Raw genomic sequence first — 11,703 nt, 5'->3', positions numbered from 1 at the left:
CCCTATGGGGGTAGCGCTACAATTGTGACACTTAAGGCTGGTACACACAGGTTGAATATTGGCCGGTATCAGCTGGTTCAACGGAAACATTTGGCCAGTGTGTACAGCAGCCTGTCCGACAGAAACTGGCCAAACAGTCGGCTTCTGTCAATTGAGCATGCTAGAAAACCAGCATCCGATCAATGCTTGCAACCAATGGCTGCGAGCACTGACTGAAATGTTTTGGCAGGGGGCAGTCCCCTTGTCAAAACACAAAAGCTCAGCAGGGAGATCGATGTACTAACATCACATAGTAAGTACAGTGGGCTCCTCGTGAGCCTACTGTAGTGGGCTCAGTCTAGTGGGTTGAAGGGAAAGAAAAACTGCTTGTGTGTACCCGGCTTTAATGTTGTCTGCAACTGGCAAATTATCAATCGTCAGGTTTGCTATTAGAGATCACTACTATGTTACATAAGAGTGATGTCCTATTATGAATTTAAAATCATATGACAAAAGATACTTTTTTCATATTAAGAGAAATTGCTGCACTTGACAGTCCATTTTACCAGAGACTGTTACTCTATAAAAAAAAAAAAGAGTGCCATGCTACCCGAAGGACTGCTAAGAGAGCTTAATGTTACTAGGGGAAATGTCTCGAGAGGTGCATGTTATCAGCAGGCTTACCATAACAGCTATACTTTAAAAAGGAAGTTCACTTTACAAGGGAATCTATCATAAGGGCTTCAGGCTATCAGTAAGCCTGCAATGGGGCTATATATTGTAAGATTGCCATGGGGACTTCATGTACCCAGAGAAACTGCCAAATATTTTGTTCGTTGTAAGAGGGGATACTAAGTTACTGAAGAGACTGACAAATACCCTGAGTGACTGCTTTGTCAGTGGCACAGTGTGTGCGTCCGGAGCATATCACTCACACGTGGCCACGATTAGCTGTGGAAGCCTCCAATTGCTTTCAATGGGGCTGCCTCCAGTCCCAAAATGGACTGTCAAGTGCGGCAATTTCTCTTAATATTAAAAAGTATCTTTTATCATACGATTTTAAATTCATAAAAGGACATCACTCTTATGGAACATAAAAATAATCTCTGATTAGACATTTGCATGATGAAAAAATGTCTTTAATTTCATTTAGATTTGTTAATCTAGTTTTGTTTCATTAAATTTGGTTGATACGTTCAATTCCTATTCAGGATTCGTATTCTGAATTCATATTTGGAATTCTTTTTATGCCTTTTTTGAATTTTCTTCCAATAAACTGATTTTTGCAATTAGAAACGTTTGAATCGATAAATTTTGAATCGGTCGAATCGAAAACTTTAGTTTTTTTTTTTTGGAATCAAATGTAGCAAAGTGAACAAACAAAAAAAAAATCTTAATCAAATGATTACAATCACTCTTTAAATCATCTTAGGCCCCTTTCACACGAACGATCCGATCAGATCCGCCTGTCAGTTTTTTAGGTGGATCTGATCGGATCCTCCATGCATCCCTATGGGGCAGTGGATGTCAGCGGAGACATGTCCGCTGACACCCGCTGCTATCCGATTCCGATCCTGTCCATGAAATCTGGATGGATGGAAACCCTATTTTCCATCCGTCCTGGGGATCAGATCGGATGGGATCGGATGAGAGCGGACAGGCGGTCCGCTCTCATCCGATTCCCCCATAGAGAGCAGCGGGGCTCTGACACCTCCGTCTCCGCACACAGAGTGGAGAGGGAGCTGTCACCTGCCTGCTTAGCAGGGATCGGCGGATCGATCCCCCGCTGAGCAGCACATATCCGCCTACGGAGGCAGACCGTGTGAAAGGACCCTTAGACTTAACAAAAACAGCATTATTTCAAAATGATACTCTAATAACACACACAGTCTTTAATTTTTTTTACTGCACTTTTGGTATACGGATATATCCAAATTTCCAAATAACAAAAAAATTGTCAGAATATATATTTGGAATGAAACGAACCGCACATGTCTATCTCTGATAGCAAACCTGACAATTGATCATTTACCAGTTGCAGGTAACATTAAAGCCTGGAACACACAAGCAGCTTTTTTTAGTTCAACCCACTAGGCTGTGACCACCCCCTGGTGAGGTTCAACCATCTAATCAATGTGTCGGTGCATTCGTAGACACAGATGCACTTGATGTCAAGGGTAGCTCTGGATTCCCTAAATGACACAGGATGCTCTGGGGTGTATTTAGGGTTACGAGGCTCACTGGAGTCACTAGATAACACAAGATGCTTTGGGGTTCACTAACGTTATAGAGTGCACAGGGGCACATATTAGTCACTAGATAACATAGGATGCAATAGAGTGCACTGGGGTCGCAGGAGGCACAGGGAACACTGGGGTCACTAGATGACGCAGGGTGCTTAGGGATTATGAGATTCCAGGATTATGGAGTGCACAGGGGTTACTGGATGGACTGGGGTTACAGATCTCAAAGGCTGGCACTGATAGGGCAGAAGGATTCTGGAGATCACTGGGACTCTGAGGAAGTCTGAGGCCGACTGAAGCTGCAGATACAGAAGTATGCAAGTAAATCTCTGGTGTCAGAGGTGCTTATCCCCAGATAGCAAGGATAACTTACCACAAATTTGTGGCATTGTTTAATTTTAAGTCTGGTAACTTGCTGCACATTTTCACTGGCAAGTTGTACACTTGCAGAGCACTTGAAGCACAAGTTCAAGTTGACATTTTCCAATTTGTAGCAAATTTGCATGGAAAGTCTCTAGCAAGAACAAAGTTGCAGTGGTGAGTCCACAGCAAGAGGTCTGCAAGTCTACAGAATAAAAATTCAGCCACAGTGACCCCTGTGGTGGGATGACTATTGCACAACATAACTGAACCAGAACTTGCAGCAGACTTGCAGAATGTTTGCAAAGAAAGTTGATCTGGAGTCATGCAATGTGGACTTGCTGCAATTGTGCAACAAGCTTGTGAAGCCTGGCAAGTCATTTTCAAACTTGCAGCACAATTGCTTGCCATCTGGTTCTAGGGCATAAAAACGTGTTGCTCAAACGTGTCGCTTTGCAATTTAGGGCAACGCCAATCAAAAGAGCTGTCTTCTGATTGGCCGTGTCTGGTGGCCCCATACTGACTCAGCGCTGGATTCGAGCAGAGGTGAAAGTGACAGAAAGGGCACGTATAGGGATGTATTAAAACAGATTGGCTGCTCAGGCAGATTGTAAAAAATCCAGTTTGTATTATTGTATGAACAGTTCTATTCTTTATTGGACAACGCTATTAAGTATTTTCTTAACTGGAATTTTTTGAAAGCATGTAAACCATTTCACAGAGCATTGCACGGGCAATCTCTATGCATATGCTGCACTGAGGAATAGGTTTCTACATTTACACTTCAGATTTTCACTGTGGATGTTTTGGAGAATTCCCCACAAGACAAAATAAGGAAGTTGTGATGGGGGTAGGATCAAGGATCCTAGATCACATCAGTTGTAAGAACAGGAACAATCAACTAGGTCAATGATAAATATTTAGTTCCTGAAAGTAACTGGCATTCTTCACACACATCTGATTGTTATCACGCTAATGGATTAGACATACATTATTTTACACAGGGATTTTTTTCTCAGAGAATGGGTACAGGAACTCTCACCTTCTGAGCCACCCTTCGTCTTTGCCTCCTAAGCACCTCTAAGCACGGTCCCTAGGTTTCATCCCCTACCATCTTTCCAGTACAGAACAAAGTATATTTTTGTGCTACTACGTTTGTATGGAACTTGATAGACCACTCCCCAGAAACAGTAGACCCCCATCCAGCAACAATAGACCCCCCAACAATAGTCCTCCCCCCAGCAACAATGGACTCCCCATAACAAAATACCATACTGGCAACAATAGACCCCCAGCAGCAGCAACAGATCCCCCAGCAGCTAGCATCAATAGACCCTCCAACAGCCAGCAACAATAAACCTCTTCCTCAACAGTAGATCCCTCCTAGTAACAAGTAACCCCCCAGCAACATAAGACCCCCCACCAGCAACAATAGACATACCTGGCAACCAAAGACCCCCGCACAAAAAAAGGTCCCTCAGCAGCCAGCATCGATAGACCTTTCAGCGCTGGAGGTGGCGGAACTGCATTCCCCCGCGTTACCGCTGAAAAAAAGCCCTGATTTTACATGTGAATAGATTTTAATAAATAAAAAGGAAACTTGTATTACAATATGTCAGCTGCCATTTCTAACTTCTCCTTCCTCAAATACCAGCTCATTTTTTTCATAGCTGGGCAGGGCTTTTTTTTTTTCAGCAGTAGCGTGGAAGAACGCAGTTCTGGCACCTCCAACACTGAGGGGGTGCTGGGGTGTGCTGAAGGGTCTATTGATGCTGGCTACTGGGGAATATAGAGATCTATTGTTGTAGGGGAGGGGTCTATTTTTGCTGAAGATATCTATTGTTGCTGGTGAGATATATATGGTTGCTTAAGGGTCAATTATTGCTGGGAAAGATCTACCATTGAGGGAGGGGTCTACTGTTGCTGGCTACTGGAGAGTCTATTGATGCTTGCTTCTGGGAGATCTATTGATGTTAGCTTCTGGAAGATCTATTGTTCCGTGTGGGTCTATAGTTGCTGGTGGGGGGTCTGTTGTTGTTAGGAGGGATCTACTGTTGAGAAAGGGGTCATTTGTTGCTCGCTACTGGAGAGTCTATTGATGCTGGCTGCAGGGAGATCTGTTGTTGCTGGTGGGTCTATTTTTGCTGGGGGTATTTTGTTGCATAGGATCTATTGTTACTGGGGGAGGGGGTTCTATTGTTGCTGGTTAAAGGGGATCGATTTTACTGCTTTCCTTTCATTAACAAATTCCATACACATTTCTTAACTTACTTGGTTCTTGGTTGGCTCGATCTAACTATGGCTTGGGAAAAGTTGATATAACGATTGATTTCTCTTGAATTAGAATGTTGGAAAATTTTTATTCAATCAGCACATGCAGTCAGTCGGCTGCGGCGATGATCAGTGTATTCTGAAAGCAAAGGTGTAACTTCTGTCAGACTACAACCCTGCAGCAGGGAGGATTTCTCCATCCACCTTGATGTGTGGATGAGGGAATCCATTCATTTTAATCAGTCTGCTGGTGGTCAAAAAAAAAAAAAAAAAACGACCCATCTATGGCCAACATAAAATGATTGTAAATGATCACCTTGTGTTCACACCTAAGCGATCCGATTCATGTCCGAACTGACAGTTCACACTGCGATATGCAAACTGATCTGAGGGTGTTGTTAACTTTGTATTGACACCCCCAGTGATTTGCATATGGCGGTGTGAACACCTTTTTCTGTTTGTTTAATTAATAAGGTGGAAAAGTCTGACGTCGACATTCATGATAGACTGAAGGGGGGACAAAGCGTGCGTCACGCACGCGAAACGCGTTGACGTCACGCGCTGGGCCCCTTCCATCCACCTAATCCAAGCAAGAGCTGATCATCTCTGCGGACATCACGGGGTCGACTTCCTGGTCGAGGGCAGGAAGTGATGCAGCATTGAGGGACGGAGGTCCCAGCACATCCTGTGAGCAAGGGAGGCAACAGGAGAGTACCATATCCACAGCCAGATAGGGCATTTGCAGAGACATGAGGAAGGGTGGCGGCAGCACCTGTAGGAGCACCGGGTAGACATCGAGGGGCTGGTAAGAGAGACTTAGGTCCGAGCAGGACCTTGTTTAAAGTGTAAATTGTCTGTGTGGACACTCCAAGCCATTGACCAGCACATCGCCCCTCTCCCAGCTATTTGAGCTAATACATCCCGGTGACTCTTCTCTATTGAATAGAGCTGTTCCATCAGCTGCATGCCATTCCAGTGCCACAATACAATGATTTCCCATGTCCAATGCCATAAGGACTTCCACTCTATCCACAGGAGGATGCCTGTGGGTCCTTCCCATGTGACCAGCACTTTTAATCTGTGGTTTTGCACTGGATTATACGGGCCTCTGAACACCGGGTGCCATACCCTACTGCTTGAATTTACCATAGCCCACCCCCCCCCCCCCTTTCTTCTTTCCAGTTTGCATCCCATGGACTGAATGTTCTGGGCTTGATCACAATATGGCCTTCCCACATTTCATCATACTCCCCTCAATGCTGTTTTGTATGCCTTGAATTGATGTGGATATTGTCTTTGATCCGCATTATTTGAGGGACCGGCTACAGGCATTATCTTGCACCACTAGTTCATGCCTTATTAGCTTCATTATCCGTTTTTTGATGCTGGGAATGTTTTTGCATTTACAGGGACTGGGTGTGAGTGGTTGTGGATGGATGGATGGGGCCTTTTGATGTGTGTGCATATGTGTGAGCTTGTGTGATTTTGCCGTCACAGCAAGTCCACTGGTCTTCATCATTTGGTACATTTTTAGCTTGTGTTTTTCTCATTGTCTTTGATTGCACTACCAATAAAGTTTCTTTTTGCAGTTGTATACCAGAGTTGAGCCTATTTCCTGCAACCAGTTCTGAGGTTATTGTCTTTAATCCCTATTTCTTATTGTGTGAAGGGGGAATAGTCTGAGTAAAGGTAGGTCAATGTGGAGGAAGTTGCAATAGTTGAGACGAGACATAACAAGGGAGTGAATTAGTAGCTTTGTGGTATAAATTGTTAGGAAGGGGCAAATTCTGGAAATGCGACAAAGCTGAAGGTGGCAAGTTTTGGATGGCGATTGTGAGACCGCAGAGAGGTCAGAGTGTAGGATTACACCAACAATAGCACCCTGCCGTGACGGCAGGGCTGAGAGATGTGCTATTGATCTGGATAGAAAAGTCAGGGTAGGGGACAGGAGCAAGCAGAAATTTTACAATCTCAGTTTTGGAATGAGTTTGATGAAATGTGATATTAATGCCGATATATCAATTAGTAAATTAGTAATGTGTGAAGAGACTGAACTTGTTAACTAAAGAGTAAAGAGGTAGATTTGGGTGTCGAGAGCAAAGACATGGTATTGGAAGCCGTGGGAGGTTACCAACTGCCCCAAGGAAAAGGTGTCGATAGAGAATAGAAGGGGTCCGAGGACAGAGGCTTGGAGGTCCCCTTCAAAAGGAGCCCAGGGAGTAGAAGAGATGGAGTTGTAGGTTATACTCAAGGTGCATTGGAATAGGTAAGATGAAAACCAGGAAGGAGCACAGTCTCAGAATCCAAGGTAGAGGAGGTTTTTTTTTTTTTTTTTTTTTTTTTAAGGAGAAACAGCTCATCGGCCATATCAAAGACAACACAAAGGACTGAGAGTATAGTATGGGGTAGTGACCATTGGTTTAGTGGTTACATTTAGGGAGGGCAGCTTCTGTGGAGTATCAATAGTAAAGCTGCGCTACTGGTGATTTATGTTATTGAAACATGTACATATAATGTGATATAAAATATCAATAAACAGCATACAACATAGGATCACAACCTAAGAAGGTGTTGTGAACCCACGTACATATTAAATGGTGCAATAAAAATAAAACAACGTGCAAATGGTACCATATATTAAATAATATATAAATTATCAAGAAAAGTAGAAAAAGTCCAAAATGGTAAATAATGGATGTGTAAGAAAAGTTGAAGTCCTCCACCACAATTGGGTAAATTCTTCATCCACAGTGTCTGAGTGCCAAAGGACAAGCTATTGCACTTACCAGATGGAGTAAGAAATAAGGCCTTTCAAAATAATCCCTGGAGGGTCTAGAAACCAAACCAACTCAAATGGTTCACTTAACGAATCTCCACACTAGGTACCGTGGCGTTCAAAGGCAGCTCAGACAGCAATCTCCCCCGCAGTATCACCGTAGAAAAATGAGGGCCACGATAGTGAAGTACGTAGCAAATAGCAATTTTATTAAACACACAAGGTATAAATATCAGATAGTTTGTATATGCGCTCCTAGGTCGCAGGGTACCTAGGCGCAAAAGGGATAATTACGGGTGCCACATCCTTGATAATAGAATTGGAAGATAAAAGAGAAAGAAATTTGGACTTTATTGGCACCAGTATTAAAAATGTATATTTTTATTTAAAAATCACAGGAAAGCATTTATAACAGAGACAGAAAAGAAATATACAAAATAACAGACATATAGTTTACATACAGTAAAATCAGGCGGCAAAGACACAAAACGGTGTGCAAATAAAATCGCACAGCCTACTAGGTAGTTATCATTGTAACAACAATCACATATATCACAAAGTAACCTGTATTCATAAAGCGGCCATAGAGAGGGATGGTAACCGTCTCTAGAGGTCGTCTGTACAATGTGGATAAACAGATGTTGAGTTAAATCCCAGTTGCCCTACATGTTTCGCTTAACATAGTAAGCTTCCTCTGGAGCACGTGGAGTAAGCAAACATCTGAAAGGAAGTTCAGGTGATAAAACTTTGTAATGGACTGAGCCTGGTAGGCTACAAAGGATAATGAGGGGGTAGGTACGTTGTGGTTGGAGCAAACTGCCTAATACATATGCCAAGAATAACATTGAAATTAGTTTGTCATATGACATAGGTCCTGATAGAATCATGGACACCCGATAACAAAGTAATAGAAGGGCCCGATGGAAGAAGACCCCAAGGCCTTCAAATCCAAGCAGAGGAAGGCAAGGTGGGTGCACCTCATATGCCTATAGACCCTGGTATATATAGGCAGAGGTTTGCTCCAGGTCCAGCGACCACAAATACCCCCCCGGATGGGGATACCGCCATTGGAATGTAGGACAACTGGGATTTAACTCAACATCTGTTTATCCACATTGTACAGACGACCTCTAGAGACGGTTACCATCCCTCTCTATGGCCGCTTTATGAATACAGGTTACTTTGTGATATATGTGATTGTTGTTACAATGATAACTACCTAGTAGGCTGTGCGATTTTATTTGCACTCCGTTTTGTGGCTTTGCCGCCTGATTTTACTGTATGTAAACTATATGTCTGTTATTTTGTATATTTCTTTTCTGTCTCTGTTATAAATGCTTTCCTGTGATTTTTCAATAAAAATATACATTTTTAAGCACTTGTCGACCGCCGCACGACTATCTACAGCGGCGGTAACCCCCTCACAGGCAAAGTGACATAGGGCTACGTCACTAGCTTGTGAGGGTCTAGGGAGCGAGCGCGCGCTGCCGGAGGCGCGCTCCCGCGTGGTCACGGACCCCCCCCCGCGCGTGTGACCGGCGGACCCGATGTCCGCCGGCCACTCTGCGATCGGCGGGGGAGAGGGAGAAAGTCAGGCAGCTTATGTAGATCCGTTGATCACTCTGCATACAGCTGAAGCCACAGCCAATCACAGTTAGAATCACGCCCCTAGGGACACACACAGCCCCTCCCTCTCAAATAAAGTTAACCCCTTCACTACCAGTGTATTTTTACAGTAACAGTGCATATATATAGCACTGATTACTGTAGAAATGTCACTGGTACCCCCAAAAGTGTCAAAAATGTTAGTCAAGGGTCCGATCTGTCCGCTGCAATGTCGCAGTACCGCAAAAAAAATCGCAGAATGCCGCCATTACGCGTTAAAAAAAAACAACAAAAATGACAAAAATCTTTCCCTTTGTTAGTAAACGCAATAACTTTTGCGCAAACCAATCAAAATACGCTTTTTGCGATTTTTTTTACCAAACATAGGTAGCATAAAACAAATTGGCCGAAAATGTTAAAAAATTTTGATTTTTACATTTTTTTGGGGGGAATTTCATATAAAAAAAAGGGAAAAATATTGCTATTTTTGCAAAATTTACGCTCTTTTTTTGTTTATAGCGCATGATCAAAAAATCGCACAGGTGATCAAATACCGCCAAAAGAAAGCTCTGTTTGTGGGAAAAAAAGGACGCCAAATTCGTTTAGGTACAGCGTCGCACGACCGCGCAATTGTCCGTTAAATTCACGCAGTGCCGAATCGCAAAATACCCCCTGGTCGTTTAGCAGCCAAATCCTCCGGGGCTTAAGTGGTTAATACTGGTGCCAATAAAGTCCAAATTTCTTTCTCTTTTATCTTCCAACACAAGGTATAAACTCACATTTAAACAAATAAAAAACAGCGCTGTAAACCGGCAGAATCCACAGGACACAACCGCCCGACTTCCGGGTATCACGTGGTGACAACAGCACCCCTTCCAACGCGTTTCGTCATAGATGACGTCTTCCTGGGGATCCTTCACTATGGTGGCCCTCATTTTTCTATGGTGATACTGCGGGGGAGATTGCTGTCTGAGCTGCCCTTGAACACCACGGTACCTAGTGTGGAGATTCGTGAGGCATCCATTTGAGCTGGTTTGGTTTCTAGACCCTCCAGGGATTACTTTGAAAGGCCTTATTTCTTACTCCCTCTGGCAAGCGCAATAGCTTGTCCTTTGGCACTCAGACACTGTGGAGAAGGAATTTACCTAATTGTGGTGGAGGACTTCAACTTTTCTTACACATCCATTATTCACCGTTTTGGACTTTTTCTACTTTTCTTGATAATTTATATATTATTTAATATATGGTACCATTTGCACGTTGTTGTATTTTTATTGCGCCATTTAATATGTACGTGGGTTCACAACACCTTCTTAGGTTGTGATCCTATGTTGCATGTTGTTTATTGATATTTTATATCACATTATATGTACATGTTTCAATAACATAAATCACCAGTAGCGCAGTTTTACTATTGATATTTGCATTTTTGGTGTTTCCCACTTCTAGCTGCAGCTTTTTCATTTTATTTTTTGGGTGTCTAGCGCAGTTAATTTTGTTAATATAGATTCTGTGGAGTGTTGGGGTTAAAACCAGATTGAAAGAGGTCAAGAAGGATGTTAATGAGGTGGTAGCTCAGACAGTTGTAGACTAGGTGTTCTTGAATTGTCCTAAATTGAAAATGGTGTGGTCCAGCAAATATTTAAATATGGGGGTAACTATTGCATGTACTCGTACTCATGCAAATACTTTGATACCCGAAATTGATACCTTTGCCGTGCAATTTGAGCCCATACACAATGAATAAGCTCAAATCGCACTGCAAAGAATTGCAAGTGATTTGAACAGGAATGCGATGGTGGCGGTTCCCCATCCCTGGGGGGTGAGGTGTATTGAAGGAGCTTGGCTTTAGGCCTTGACATTTCTTTGAAGTGTTATGTGTTGCTTTAGAATACATACACGATCTTATACCGTTGATCCTATTTGCCGACTGGGATGGCTTTGTACCCTTTTTGGCCCTGGCTATTCATGGGCCTATAATATTATGACAGGTCTCTTGGTATAAGATACATTGAACTACTACCGTCTAGTGATAGGTATCCATATTGTGAGATTCCCAGCTTTCCTATGTTCTTTTTGGCTCCCTCGGTTTCTCGCCCTCCTTGCTGTTTTACATGATCTATATGCAGAGTACAAAGCAACGAACTTGAACTCCAGACAAAGAGTATATGCGAAACATGTTGAGTGTTCTAGCTCCAACCTCATGAATTTATGTACCTGCGATGACCACACGCAGTGATCCTTTCAGAGGACAGCTGTACCTTTTTTGTTTCCTCTGACGGAATCGTTCGATGTGGATCATATTACAGATAACTATCTATGTTCAGTTTTGTATTTATGTATTCATGTATTATGCCCTTGTTGGTTGCTTTATCAATTACATAACTATTGGTATACTATGGACTTATTGATACAGTTTGTGTTCGGTTCTTAAACGAATGTGTAACCTATAAATGTATGTTTTTATGA

This window comes from Pelophylax lessonae, assembly GCF_965119305.1.
Source record: "Pelophylax lessonae genome assembly, chromosome: 1".
Taxonomy (NCBI): domain Eukaryota; kingdom Metazoa; phylum Chordata; class Amphibia; order Anura; family Ranidae; genus Pelophylax; species Pelophylax lessonae.
This window is presented reverse-complemented; position numbering follows the sequence as displayed.